This window comes from Stenella coeruleoalba, assembly GCF_951394435.1.
Source record: "Stenella coeruleoalba genome assembly, chromosome: 2".
Lineage (NCBI taxonomy): Eukaryota > Metazoa > Chordata > Mammalia > Artiodactyla > Delphinidae > Stenella > Stenella coeruleoalba.
Genome location: NC_137147.1, coordinates 17,017,580 through 17,033,491, shown reverse-complemented (window position 1 = coordinate 17,033,491; position 15,912 = coordinate 17,017,580). Strand labels below are relative to the sequence as shown.

Sequence of the window (15,912 nt, the reverse complement as noted above, 5' to 3'; positions counted from 1 at the left end):
CTCAGGAGGGGACAGGGGATTCCAGTTACACACCTGCCACTCCCAGGGGCTCGGGAAGGCCGCCCAGCCCTCCACTTCTCCTTGGCCTTTTCGGGGAAATAAGTCTCAGAGTCGTCTGAGGTCAGAAGAAAGAAGTTCTAGCCTCTCTCAGGGCAGAGAAGAGAGGGCAGAGGGAACTGAAATCCCTCCAAGGACCAGGTCAGAGCCACTGACCAGCCCGGGGGGAGGCCACATGGGACAACAGGTGAGGGCACTGTTTTCTCTGGGTTTCCAGTTTGAAAGGTAAGGGGCTCTGGCCGCAGTGGAGCCCACCTGGAGAACAGTGAACAGGAGGGGTCTGGGCAGGGAGGAGAAGGGGAGGCAGGAGGCGGGGCCTAGTACTCCCACAGTGTGTGTGATGTGGTCGAAGGTGTCAGCGCAGGCCCTCAGGGCCCCCGCGTGGCTCTCCTTCAGGTAGTGCCTGCCCACCTTGATGACCAACTTGTTGTCGCAGAACTCGAAGAGGAAGTCCACAGGGGTGTTGCTGCTCCTGGTGACCCAGGAGGCGTTGCCCACCATCAAGTACTTGCCCGTGGAGTCTTTGATGTTGTAGGCGCCGTCTCCAAACTCCAGCGGGAAGACGTCTTAGCTGGAGCAGTTGGCATCCAGGATACCCGTGACCTTGCGGCAGCCAATGAAGCCGTGGTCCCCGCGGAACACGATCATGAGGCTGTTGATCAGTTTCATGAAGAAGAGCTCCGAGTCCCCTGCTGTCTCCACCAAGGAAGCCAGGTGGCCATTCTTCTTGGCTGTCACAAACTTGCCATTGGAGGCACGCAGTATAATCCTCTGATCATGCCACTCGATGTCAAAGTAGCAGCCGGTGTCCTTGGTGGAGGAGGTGGACTGCACACCCCCGGTGGCTGTCAGCAACCAGTACTTGCCCGAGTGGGTGCGGATGGCGCGCTTTTTGGTATAGCGGTCGATCTCCAGCTGGAAAATCTGTTGGTTGGTCTCTTTGCCCTGATTGGCCGGCAGGTCCATAGCCTGGCTCGTGGACATGTTCCTCTAGTCGGCCCCCTGTAGCATGACCTGGGCGCAGCTCTGCTCCAGGGTGAAGAGCTCGTCCTTCCCCACTTTGGTGCCCTTGCCCCGATGGTGCCTCGCAGTGGCGGAAAGCCACCTTGCCAGAGCAGAACTCGAGCGTGTAGCTGGTGGCGGGCTCGGGGTCCCAGTTGTAGCGCTGGTCCCGGAAGACCAGCGTGATGAGCTAGTTGACGCCCCAGGGCACGTCGTGGTCCACTGCGATCTTGTCCGCCGGCCGCGCTCAGGTGCGCGTAGCTCTTGCGGGCCACACTGCAGATGTTGACCTGTGGGTACGTGGCGATGTGCACGCTCCACTTCTCAGCCGGCGAAGCGGTCCGAGCGAAGCGCGACAGGTGGTCCTCAGTGCCGCCAAAGTAGAGCCGGTGTCCTTCGGACAAAAGAGACCTGCAGCTGTCATCGTCATGCGCCACGATGGAAAAGTGCTGGGCACCTCGTGTTCGCAGGTTACATTGCCATCCTTCTAGGCCGCCAGGTAGCTGCCCGCTGCCCAACTCATCGGGCGGCTGCACCAGCATCTGCATCTGCATCTTCTTCAGGCTGCTGGCCCACTGGTTCACCTTGGACCCGAACGTCTCGGCCGTCAGGTGCTTGTTGCTGCAGTTAATGAGACCGAACTCAATCTGCGGGGCCTCGGCCGTGCAGTTGGCAGTCAAAGTGGCCGTGAACCCAAGGCCCATGAAGCCAGGGAGGTCGGTGGCAGGTTCCTGCGGCGGCCCCCTGCTCCTTCGTCAGCTACCTCGGCCGTGCGCACACCCTCAGCAGCGCTCTACAATCACCACAATTTTTTGACATAATATTAAAAAGAATAAAAATGTCCAGCGGAAAGAAAGCTAAAAATTGACTACATAAATTCCAACAATGATCAAAAAGGAGTACAGAAATATAAGTCAGTATGTTTTCATGGGCTTTAAATCTGAGTTTAAATATTAATTAATTAATCTCTTCCTTCATTCCACAAGCTGAAATAAACTGCAAGGGATATACCTAGAATCAACTTGTCAAATTAAAGAAAAACACAATGTAATATTTATTCCAAATCAAAAGAAGTTTGATCAGTGATGAGAAAAATGAGAACGTTATTAAATATATCCTTCATAAAGTTCCATAGTAAAATTGTGCCAGGAATATTTTCAGATACAAATAATAGAAAACCCCACCCAGAGTGACTTAAGCAATAGCGGTGTTTAATTATCTTAAATAAAAGGAAGTCCGGAGATGGGCAATCTAGAGTTGATACAACTCAATAATTTTACCAAGGACATTCTTCTACTCTGTTGTCTGAAGCTGGTTACTTTTTTTGACTGTAGGCATATTGAAATGTGGTTTCCAGATGGCTGCAACACCTCCAGACATCATGGCTGTATTCAAAGTAAATCATCATGGGAGATGCTGATAAAAATGGGTTTTTCCTCAGGTGGTTTTCTTTCTTTTTTTTTCCAACAAAAGAAGAAAAATAATTCCAAGAAGCTTTTTTCAGAAAACTTTATCTTAGTCTCAATAGTAAGAAATGGGTGATATGGCCACTGCTGGATGAAAAAGCGGATATCTGGCAAAGAAGAAAGTAGGCTTAGATAGTCATTACCAATCCCTGGAGTTGTGCAAATAACAGACTGGCATGCTTTAGCTGGGAAGAATAGGTAGTATGTCTACTGGTTAAGAACCAGACTGTGTGCAGCATAAACCTATAACATTAATGTAGTACTTGGTGGATAGTATATGATGATAAAATAATAAATTAACATGTGAATATAAGCAAACTCTATGATGCTGAAACACACCTATTAAATCAACAGAGGTAAGTTAAGATGGTGGTGTCCACCCATTCATTCATTTATTCATCCATTTAGCAGCTCACTACTGAGTGTTTATATCAGGCACTATGCTAAGTCCTAGGTATATATTAATGAGTGAGATAATCTTTGCCCTGGTAAAGCTGAAATTTAATGGTTGATCTAGAAAAAATTGTTTAAACTCTGGGAAATCAACTGTACTTAAATATAACTGGTAGTATTTAAAATAAATTGTGGCAGTTTCCTCAGAGATAAATCTTGAAACTCTTAACATCTGTAAAACTATAGGGTCAATCCTGTGAATGTACTTCCATTTCTCAAAATTTATTTTTTTCTGAAATATCTGGCAATTTAATGAAACACTAGAAACAACCAGATACCTAATAGTAAGTGAACAGTTTATTAATCTGTGCTTTATTCATGCATTAAAATGCAATATGGCTATTGAAATGATGAGGTTTAGGGCAATAAGCTTATATAGAAATGTATGTATACAATAAGTGAAAAAGCAGATCAAATAAAAATATGTCGAAACTAAATAAAATCTTCCTTAGCGTTCATAGATTTGAGAACTCCTCCTTCTTTTGCAATACCTAGGGAATGTCTCCTCGTCCTTAGTGGACCATTATCAATCTGCTGGGAAATCTTCCCTGATCCTTCCCCTACTCAATTAATTGATTTCTATCTAGCACTAACAACCTTTTTATTAATTCCTATTTTATATGTTATTGTGACATAGAATTAGTTATGCCTGCTTCTCTCGGAGTTGTCAACACCTCTTTAAAGGAAGAAGCAATCTGTCATTCATCTCTATATTGTTGAGACCTGAGACATGACATTTCATTCTTGTGTCCACAATATCTACAAATATGTTTGTCACAGAGAAGGTGCTCAAAGAATGTTTGCTGAATGAAGCCAGCAAGTGCTCAATAAACACTGGCTGAGTGAGTGGATGGATTCCCATAGAATTTCAGTCATATTGATGATCAGAATTGTATTCCAAATTGTTTAATAAAAATTCACGTTCATTAAATGCTTTTTTTCTGGAGAACATGTAACACTATTTTACATATGGGATGTTTTTACAATGTGAAATCTAATAAAATATGTATAGAACTTTGAAGTTCTATTATTTTATTTTATTTATTTATTTATTTTTGCGGTACGCGGGCCACTGCTGTGGCCTCTCCCGTTGCAGAGCACAGGCTCTGGACACGCAGACTCAGCGGCCATGGCTCACGGGCCCAGCCGCTCTGCGGCATGTGGGATCTTCCTGGACCGGGGCACGAACCTGTGTCCCCTGCATCGGCAGGCGGACTCGCAACAACTGCGCCACCAGGGAAGCCCTGAAGATCTAGTTTTTAAATGGCAGCTCCCTATGGTTCAGTTAACTTACCTGAACCTTCATGTGTGCCCTACCGAACTCAATATTGCACCTGACTCAGCTTTGCTTGATTAAGCCTGCTACATAGTTGGCCAGACTGATACTGTTGATGTAGCTCATTATCCTTAAATAACTACATGAATTCTTCTCTAGTTTAAGATCCAAGATAACTGTACACTTGTTTTTTGTTTTGCATCTACATGAAAACAGAATGGAGGGGACCGTGGTTACATATACAGTGAAATCAGAGAAAAGGGTCTTACCCACTTTTATTATTTCCCTTTCAACAGATTACCAAAAAAGTAGCATTCACTGATTTTATAATGTTACATACATTTCAAGAGGGTTATTTTATTTAAAAATACTGAAGGCAAAGTCTTCCGACTCTTCCACTTGAATTAACACCAGGCTTAAACAAAGGAAAGAGCACCGAATGAGTGGTTCAAATAAGAATGTGTACATACAAGTTCTGCTAGAGTGTCTGAATTTAACCTAAAATATCCTGGATCTCTATTCCAAAGTTTTAATTAAAGTGCCTGAGTATTTCTATTTTTTTTTCTTTCTTTTGTGGAGGTTTTACTATTTTATCCAATAAAGCCAGCTATCAAGATTGCTTTAAAAGCTGCTGACAAAGATAGACAGAAATAGAAGGTCTTTGATGTCAAATAAACAGTACTATTTTCATTACATGTGTTTCTACAAATCTCCATGAAAAATCAAGTTTGGGCTCCTTTTAAGAACAGGAGGTATCTTTGTGTGTGTGTGTGTGTGTGTATCCTGGTTGAGGGGATATGGGGGAGTGATATGAAAGGATACAATGAAAAAGAAAAGAATTCTATCTCCTTTCTCTTAGCCAAATAGTTTAGGTTTAACTGCCCTTGTTTTTGTTGGACCTGAATAGAAAAGTGAGGTATTTTAATCTTCTTTTTCAAAACATACAGTCTTATGGAAATTTAAGTCAACAGCTGTTCAACTGTCAAGTCACAAGCTAAATTCAAGTCTGAGAAAAGAAGAAAATCTGTTTAAATGAAAGCTTATTTGAATGAAGGCCATGGGTTTTAGCATTTGTGTTTGAAAAAAAATTTTAAATTGTTACTAAAGTAAAGGATCTTTTGCTAGGATGACCTTTCTTTGTTGAAAATGTTGGAAAATCAATATTCAACATGAAATCAGAAACTGAAGTGTGTCAACTGTAGGATCGCCAGAAGGTTGAGGGAATTGAACACCATAAACTCATGAACTCTTCAAGGTCAGAGGTTTGACCTAACACGATTTCTAGTATATAGAAAGCGGTCTAGAAAAATGCATGTTGGCATAGTGAACAAAAGCAGTCAAAGAAATCAAGTAGTCACTTTTTTCCCCCATTTTCCAAAGGTCTCTTATAATTGAGTTCTACTTTAGAAAGATTAATGATAGTTGGCAGGATATATAGTTGTGTGAAAGATAGGCAATTGTATGAATGTTTTTTAACAGTTCAGAAAATTAAGATATAAGCTCTTGGTCAAGAGTGGGGATAGCCTGTCTCATTGTGATACTGATTAATGGGTTGATTTTTTTCTTCATATATGATAAAAATTTGTGTTCATATGTGTTTTGCTTGAAAAGGTATGATAATGTAATTTTTTCCCAAAGTAGACTCTCTGGCTGCAAGTCTCTGCCTCCTATAAATGTAATGACCTTGATGAAAAGATACTGATTTAAAGACCGGACATTAGATTTGCAGATGCAGAAAATCAATGGTATTAATATAATAAAACTTATTATGCTCTTACAATGATTCACACTAAAAAGACTTAGGGAGGGCTAATATATAAATAAAATGGCAATGTATTAATTTATTATGGTGGTGGTTTCTCTAACCACCTTCATCCCAAATGTATGTCATATAGACAGAGTTGGAACCTATTGGGACTATAGTCATTCCTGTTGAAAAAGTCAAACTATCAGGTCCCTACACTTAATAACACCATGCTCAAAGGGGTTCTCCATTCATCATTGGTCTCTTTTCTGTTTAAATTGGTCAATGGCTCATGTGCAAGGCTTAGTGTTTTTTTATCCTGTACTGTACATTGTTCTCCCCAGTGTTTCCTGGACTCAGCTCTCTACCACACTTTTACCTCCAAAACTTTCCCACCATAATCTCTAAAACTATCAATCTGGAATCATCAAAAAAGCCCTATCATTAGCGTCTTCATTTCTTTGCCATAAGTGAAACTTGACTCTCAGCAGAAGATACCACTTTAACCTGCCCCCTTAAACGCTAGCTGCTTATTTTCCCACACCTGTACCCCTGGATGGTGAAGTAGTATTACTGTACTCTATACTCTCCTGTAGTAATGCTAGTAATAAGTCCTCTACTCTCTTGTAAAACTAGCGCACACACGCACACCCACACCCTTCAACTCATTTGAGATCCATGACACTTCACTATACATTTCTCAGCACTTTGTTATTGCCATCATCAACAGAAACATCTAGTACACTCCCTGTTGTTTACCAAAGCTTTTGGTGACTGTCTCATTAACCTTTCTCCACCCAAATCCTGCCTTTATCATCCTTGGTAATACCAGTGTGTAACCATGGACTCTCTATCCTTAATGTCCTCATCTCTAAGACTTTTTCCTTAGCCCCCTCTTTCTCACATTCTGAATTTTATTTAAATGTAGATTATTTCTACTATGTAATCACAAATTCAGGTATCACTCTTTTGGATTACAACCTGCTTTCCTAGCCATGGTTATTTCTGGGCCTCAGTGAAAGTTGCAATTCATCGCCTTTCTAAATTCATATGATCCTTTAGGCATCTCAGTTCTGTTATCAGCATCCCTTTCCAGTCATAAAAAATTGCAGTAAATCTTAGTCCAAGTTTCTTCCTGATGATTTCTTTACTGTATTGAAAGTGTTGGTTCTTTCCCACATTTTTCAAAACTGGAACTCAACAATGCTTCCCAGACTTCCACAGACAAACCATTTTATCTCTTACTTCACAGAGAAAACATGATGATCTTCCTCAATTTCCCACTTCCATGCATAAAAAACTACCTACACCTGCCTCTATTTTGTCCTGTCTTCCTCTGCTGAAGCATATGTATTGGAGGCCATTCCCTGATACATCCTCAGAAATCTTTTCTTATAGAGTTCCCCATTATCTTTTATATATTTAACAATACCCTCACAATCAGATGCTTTCATCTGCATCTTCATAAATATAATGCATATATATCTATACAAACATATACATATACATATAAATTTTATATATATATATATATATATATAAAATTGTTCCACTTTAATTTTGCTTTTTAATTTCATGGATTTTTTACTTTGATTTCTCCTAATATAAAAATAAAATTTATATTTATATTTAAATATAAAATTATGTGGCTCTCCTCTCACCTGCTGTTATTTAGCTTACTGAATATTAACTAAATTAAAATGCCTGAAAGTTTCTTTTTTAACCTGAGAAACTTTTTTCTGTACTTTGAAGAAATCACAATTGTTTACAGATGAGAAGTTTCTTTACAAACTTCTAGAGACAGATTCTTCTGTTTATATGACATCTCGATATAAATTAAGATGTGTTATATATGACTGAAAAACTACTGTTAAAACAACAATCCTTTCTCTAGTGAATATATGTGAAACTGTCTCTTCTATTCATGATGGCATCTTGTCTTCCACAGTAGGAAATAACACTAAAACTTCTGTACTTTTCCTGCAGAAGTGTCCTGCTCATGTTGTATATATTTTCTTTCCACACTGGAAAAATTTTAACTAACTAACAAAATAACTATACACATACACACATACATACATTTTTGTGTACATATGCATATATATAAATATACATGTGAATATTTGCCTATTGTTTGTATATATCTACACATGTATTTATGGCACAGTAACAATGCATATAGTCTTTATGTGGTTCCCCTCTCACCTGCTGTGTAGAAGCAGCTGTTTATTTATGGATATCCTTTATCCATATTATGGATAAGCCTTTATTTATGGCTATCCCCAGGGTTTGTCCCCATGTGTGCATAGGAAAACGTTCTCTCTCCTTTTGTGTAGCATCTACCACTTTTTTCTTCTCTTATTTGTCCTAGGGGAAGATGTTACCAGAAACAGGGCCCTGACTTCAGTAGTGAGTCAGTCATAACAGTTGATTTGCTGGCCCTGTAGTCTCTGTAGCTTCTAGTCGAGACACTTCCTGATATCTGAGACAGGATGCTGATAACCTTGCTGTAGTATCAAATCCCATTAGGCTACACGTGTTGGTGCCGTTCTCCAACTCTGCACAAGCCACAGCCATTATCAGTACATACCAAATTATACCCTGGGTTGGCCCCAGAAATGAGAATTCTCATCCCCTGACTTTTTAACCCCTAAAATCCAGGATCACACATGGTCTCTCTTGGCATAGACTGAGATTCAAAGTGCCTACCATGTACCTAGCAGGGTGTTGATTTTGGAATAGAAGGATCATACAAGTAAATCCTAATCTGATAGATTTTATATTACACAGCATGGGAAAGGGGTGTGTGAACAGTTATTGTGGTCATGGCTCTAACGAAAAAATGTAGAAAGTGTTATAAAACACAAAGAAAAAGATATTTTATTTTGCATGAGCATTAAAGTTAGTCACAGAAGACAAAGCCTTTTAACTGGGTCTTTGATGACTAGAATAAGTTCACCCGAGAGAGATAAGGGAAAGAAACTCCAAGAACCAAATTGCATGAGCAAAGGGATAAGTCATCAATGCTTGTATTCAGAACAGAATGTTCTGACCTGTTGAGAATAGAGGTTAAAATCTCAAATATCCTTATGGTTAAGGAAATTTCTAAAGGCAAACCAGCTAGATGTTGGAATATAGAAAAGGACTATTCATAAAGAATATATGTAAAGGACTTGTGTAATCAGTCTGAGAAAGTAGCTTCTGATGTTCAACTCCATATAATTGTTGCCATGTTAGAATGATGGGTTGGCAAAAACAGATTTTTTAAATTTTAATAGAAAAACTGAAAAGATATGGATTTTTAATGTAAAATAGTCCAGGTTTAAAATATTGGCAACTAATTACATTTTATTTAATTTATTAAAGTTTTATTTAATTTTCTTTAAATCATTTTTATTTAATTTTTTGTCTCTGACAGCTGAAGGTTAAGACCATTTAGGCATTAGGTCTTCTTTGGGTTATCAGTTTACAACTTGAAGGTTAAAATATAAGTGTTGAGGAGATGTACTGTAAGATATTCATACTGGGTTAAATTTGTTGCTCTTAGCTTGAAAGTAATAGGCCAATTGAGCACCATTCTCTTGCCCAACTCTTAAAGTGTTCCATCACCTTTCTTGGTAATCACCCCCTTTGCATTTCATGCAAAATATACAAATTTAACAAGATCAGATTAAATCTTATTTCCTCAAAATCCTTTTTCAACAGCTTCAACCCCATTATTCACATGTTTCTGTGAACTCCAATCCACTTATTGTCTCTATCATATTATTTATCAGTAGGTCATAGCAGTCTCTCTCTCTTTCTCTGTGTCACATATTTCTCATTTAATTCCAGTATGGTAGAAAATGCATTTGAATAATTCCAGTATGGTAGAAAATGCATTTGAATAATTTCAATTATTTTAAACTTTTAGACCTACAATGTATGCTTCGTTAAGCAGAATATGGTCTGTGTGTCCACCTTATGGATATTTGAAAAGAATGTATTCTGTTGCACGTGAATGAAATATTCTGTAAATATCAATGGGTTCAGCTGATTGATAGTACTTTCAGGTCATCTGTGTCCTTACTGATTTAGTGCTCTATCAATTAGTGATAGAAGAGTTTTGAAGCCTCCGAATATAATTGTTCCGTTTGTCTGTTTCACCTCTCAGTTCTATTTGTTGTTGTTTCATTTATTTGGAAGGTACACAAATATTTAGGATTACTATTTAATCTTGATAACTGATTCCCTTAATCACCATGTAACAAGCCTCTTTATCACTGTTAATAGCTCTTTTTCTAATGCCTATATTTTCTGATAAAAATATAGACACTCAAACTTTCTTTTGGTAAGTGTTTGCATGGTATATAATTTTCCATTCTTTTGGCTTTAACCTGTCTTTGTCGTTATATACAATATGGGTATCTGGTAGACAGCATATAGTTGGATCTTTCCTCTCACTGCTGTGGCCTGTCCCGCCGCGGAGCACAGGCCCCGGACGCGCAGGCTCAGCGGCCACGGCCCACGGGCCCAGCTGCTCCGCGGCACGCAGGATCCTCCCAGACCGGGGCACGAACCTGCTTCCCCTGCATCGACAGGCGGACCCCCAACCACTGTACCACCAGGGAAGGCCTGGATCTTTCTTTTAAAAAAGTTTTATCTGATTCTATGATCTTTGACTTTTAAAAATAATTCAGCTTCACTGTGGTATAATTGATATGTACAATTGAAAGGTATTTAAACTGTATATTGGGGTGATTTAATATATGTGTACATTATGAAATGATTCCCCCATATAGTTATTTTAGTACAGAAGCCATAACCTCGCATATGTTTATTAATTTATTTTTAATATTTTTGTTGAGAACATTTAAGTTCTACTCTCTCAGCAAATTTCAATACACAATACAGTGTTATCAACTATAGTCACCATTTTATATTAGATTCTCAGATCTTATTAATTTTATAGGTGAAAGTTTCCCTCACCCCCAACTCCTGGAAACCACTCTTTTATTCTCTGTTTTTGAGTTTGACTTTTTTTTTCAAGATACCATTATAAGTAGTTCCATTCAGAATTTGTTTTTCTTTGTCTGGTTTATCTCACTTAGTCTAATGCCCTCAAGGTCCACCCATGCTGTCACAAATGGCAGGATTTCCTTCTTTTGTAAAGGCTGAATAGTATTCCATATATGTAATATAATGTACATGATATATTATATCTCATATATTATATATACACATTACAATTTCCTTACTCGTTCATCTTTGGATGGACACTTAGATTATTTCTTTACCTTGGTTTTTGCAAATAATGCTGCAAAGAACATGGAGACGCAGATATCCCTTTGATATCCTGTTTTCATTTCCTTTGGATATACCCAGAAGTGGGATTGCTGGATTGTATGGTAGCTCTACTTTCAATTTTTAGAGGAACCTCCTGCTAAGAAAAAAGTTGATAATAGTAACTAGTATTTACTAATGGCTGTAGCCTCTGCCCCAAGCTCAGTGCAAAATAAACAGGTGAAAACTACCAAATTCAAGTTTCTCCCTGAGGAAAGAAAGAAATGGAACACCCATCCAATTTTCTAGCTTTTTGAGGGGTTTCCTGAGGGACTGGTCTCTGTATTGCCTACCTTGAAGCACTGACAGGAGACAGGCACCAGAGGGCGCAAGAGATTACAAATGTCTGAAAAGCAAAACTGGGCCATCCCTCTGGGAATTTACATGCACAAGTCCAGAGAAGACACATCCACAGAAAATGCTGGAGGGGCCCCCAGAATCTCTCGCCAGGGTGATTGGTGAAGGTCCTTCTCTGTATGAAGCCAGTCTGTAAAGACAAGAAAAGGTGGTTCTTTTATCAAATGCACAGACACCCACATAAAGATTCAAGGAACAAAAAGAAATAGGAAAGCATGGTCCAAACAAGGAACAAAATAAACCTCCAGAAATCAATGCTAAAGAAATACAGATATGAACTACTTGACAAAGAATTCAAAATAACCATCTTAAACGTGGTTCAGAAAATGAAGAAGGAACAAAATCAGCATTTTGACAAAGAGAGAAAATATATAGAAATAAACAGAAAATTTGGGCTGAAGAATAAAATAACTGAACTGAAAAATTCACTAGAGAGGTTCAAAAATAGCCTTGATTAAGCAGAAAAGAACTTTTGAATTCAAAGATGGATTATTTGAAATTACCAGTCAGACTAGCAAAACAGAAATAAATAAATAAAAGATTGAATTTAAAGGACTTATGGGAAACCATCAAACAGAGCAATACATGCATTATGGTAATTCTAGAAGGCAAAAAGGTTATGTTTTAAAATAATGGTTGAAATTTCTTAAATCTGGGGAAGGAAATAGCTATCCAGTTTCAAGAGGCCCAACATTTCCAAATAAGAGAAAACTGAAGATGTCCACGTGAACATCCATTGTAATCAAAGTGTCAAAATAAAAAACAGAGAGAATTTTGAATGCAGGAAATAAAAACTGTCTTGCTATAGACGAAGGAATCATCATAGGACTATCAGTGGATTTCTCAGAAGAAACTTTTCAGGCCAGAAGGGAATGAGAGGATGTATTCAAAGTGCTGAAAAGAATCTGCCAATCAAGAATAATATATCTGACAAAACTATCCTTCAGAAATGAAAGAGAAATTAAAACTTTCTAAGAAAGAGCTAAGGTAATCCATCACCACTAGGCTAGACTTATAAGAAATTCTAAAGGGAGTCCTTCAAGTTGAAATGAAATGAAATAAAAGGATGCTGAATGAAAGCATCAGCAACATGAATGCATATGAAAGTATAAATGTTGATAAAGGTAAGCATAGAAAATACAGAATACTGTAATGTTGTACCAGTAGCATGTAAATCACTGTCAATTTTGGTCTAGAAGTTAAAAGGCAAAAGTATATGAATAATTATAACTATAAAAATATGGCAAAGGGTATACAATATAAAAAGATACAATTTGTGATATCAGTAACGTGTGTGTCAAAGAGAGGTGTCAAATTTTTTATGTGATTGAAATTCAGGTGTTACCAGCTGAAAATAAATTTTTACAACTATAAGGTGTTTTATGTAAGCCTCATGGTAACCATAAAGAAAATACTTGTAGAATATACACAAAAAAATGAGGAAGAAATCAAATCATTTTCACTACAAAGGACGAGAGCAAAAGAAGCATAAATGCCACAAGACAGAGAATAATAGCAAGGTGACCATAATCTTTCTCTATCAATAATTACTTTAAATGTAAATGGATTAAATTCTCATTCAAAAGCCAAAGCTGAATGAATTAAAAAGAAAAACATATGCTGTATAAAACAGACTCAAAAGCAATAATAAACAAGTGGGACTACATCCATATAAACAATCAACAAAGTGAAAAAGCAACCTACAGAATGGGGAGAAAATAGTTGCAAACCATGTATCTGATAAAGGCTTAATACCTAAAATATATAAGGAACTTCTACAAGTCGATAGCAATAATAATAATAATAATAATAACCTGATTAAAATATGGAGAAAGGAACTGAATAGACATTTTTTTCCATAGAAAACATATGAATGGCTCACAGGTTTTTGAAAGTTTGCTCAACATCAGGGAAATTCAAATCAAAACCACAATGTGATATCATCTCACACCTGGTAGGATGGTCATTATCAAAACAAACAAACAAACAAAAAATAACAAGTGTTGACAAGCATGTGGAAAAATTGAAGCCCTTGTGCAATGTTGGTGGGAAAATAAAATAATGCAGCTATTATGGAAAATAGTATGGAGCTTCCTCAAAAAAAAAAAAAAATAGAGCTATCACGTAATCCAGCAATCCTTCCTCTGGGTTTCTATCTAAACAAATTGAAATCAAAATCTCAAAAAGATATTTTTACTGTCATATGCATTGCTGCATTATTCACAATAGCCAAGATGTGGAAACAATCTACATGTCCATCAGTGGATGAAGAGATAAAGGAAATGTGGTAGGTACATACAATAGAATATTTTTCAGCCTTAAAAAATAATGAAATCCTATCATATACAACAACATGGGTGAAGCATGAGGAAATTATGCAAAGTGAAGTAAGCTTGTCACAGAAGGACAATACTGTCCGACTCCTCTTATGAGGTCTCTAAAGTAGTCATGCTCATAGAAGCAGAAAGTAGTATTGTGGTTGCCTGGGGCCAGGGGTGGGAGGGGAAATAAGTAGTTGCTATCAATGGGTATGAAATCTCACGTATGCAAGATAAAAAGGTCTAGAGATCTGATGTACAATATTGTGCTTATAGTTAACAATACTGGTCTGCACACTAAAAATTTTGATCAGAGGGTAAATCTCATGTTATGTGTTGTTTTTTTTTTTTTTATAACCACAACCACAAAAAAATAAAATATACTGAGAGATTAATTGTTAAAGATCATTTCACCATCTATGTATGAGGTTCTTTTCCTCCCAAACTGAATATCGTAATTTCTAGAAGTTGTAGTCTACACTTTAAAATAAAATAAGCACTGGTTTTCTATTTACAATTGACTTTGGCCATCTAATTCGTTGTGTTTGCTATATAGGAACTTACAGTTTAATGACAATTACCTTGATAGCTCATCTCCTGTAGTGCAGTTTCATTATACCTCTGTGGTTTCCTAGACTTTCCTCAGGTTTATGACCCAAACATCCTTTCGTCCATAGCTCTTTAGTCATGGATGAAATTTTTGTTATTTTCAGTGAGAGACAGGCTAGGTAGCAACTGAGGCTTGTGTTGTTGTTTATGCTGTTAATGTTATTACTGTTAGTGGTAGTAAACACTGATTAAATGCCCTTTTTGCAGTAAATTAAGTAGGATATTGAAAACTGGCATAATTTCACAGGAAACTTCTGTCCTTTAGAAACATGATAAACCCCTCCCCCTAAAAAACACAGTACTACTTAAATTTGCTTCATGAAACTATAAAACTTAGACCTGGTGGAAAGTTAGTTGTCAGCTAATCCAAAGTCCCCCAGTGGGTTTGATTTCCTGTACAGTTCCTGAAACAGTTCCTGTACAGTTCCTGAAACAGTTCCTGTGCTTTTCCAGGAAGAAAGATCCATTATTAGGTAGCTCTAAATATTATAGAGTCCTTTCTTTTCCTGAGATAAAATTCAGAATAAGTTCTAAGTGAATTTATCTAAGACAGGGTTATTGTCATGATAACCTCTGAATATTAGGACCATTATTTTGAACACAGGACAAGAATCATTTTTACCCACCCCTGCCCATGCAGAGGGAAAAAGTCAGGTAGTGAGGTTCTCAATAGACTTCGGGAAGGCACTTCAGTTTAAGGTATGAGGAAGGTTCATGAGACATTTTCATGGCGATCATTCTATATCTACAGTTGGTGTTTATTTCTTGGTCAGGACGGTGGGGAGGAGAAAACTGAGCTTAATAAGAGTGACTCTATTTCCTCTGTGTAAACTCTTATACTTATTACCAAATTTTAAAATAGTGTCAAACTGAGGACATTTTATTTAGAGGATATTTCTGGGTGTGCCTTTATAATTTGAAGAGATTAATGCATTTTTTTAGAATGTGAATTCCTAAGAAAAATAATTATTTGGATATCATGTTAGTTTTTCAGGGATGCCATAACAAAATACTAGAAACTGGGTGGCTTAAACAATAGAAAGTTATTGTCTCATAGTTCTTAAGGCTAAAAGTCCAAGGTCAAAGTGGTGGCAGGGTTGGTTCCTTCTGAGGGCTGTGACTGAGAATCTGTTCCAAGCTTCTCTTCTAGCTTCTGGTGGTGTGCTGACACTTTTGGCATCTTTGTCATTCTTTGGCTTATAAATGAGTCAGCAAGATCTCTGTCTTTATATTCACATACTGTTTTCCCTGTGTGTGTATCTGTGTCCAAATTTCCCCTTTTTTTAAGGACACATTGGCTTAAGAGCC

The 15,912-nt window shown here is 37.9% G+C and overlaps 1 pseudogene across 1 annotated transcript; it reads right to left on the bottom strand.

Annotated features, from left to right (window-relative positions):
• Positions 1–374: 374 nt before the first annotated feature.
• Positions 375–1,763, bottom strand: LOC307181905 (fascin-like; annotated as a pseudogene). Its single transcript has one exon. The product of its transcript is annotated as a fascin-like (transcript).
• Positions 1,764–15,912: the final 14,149 nt, after the last annotated feature.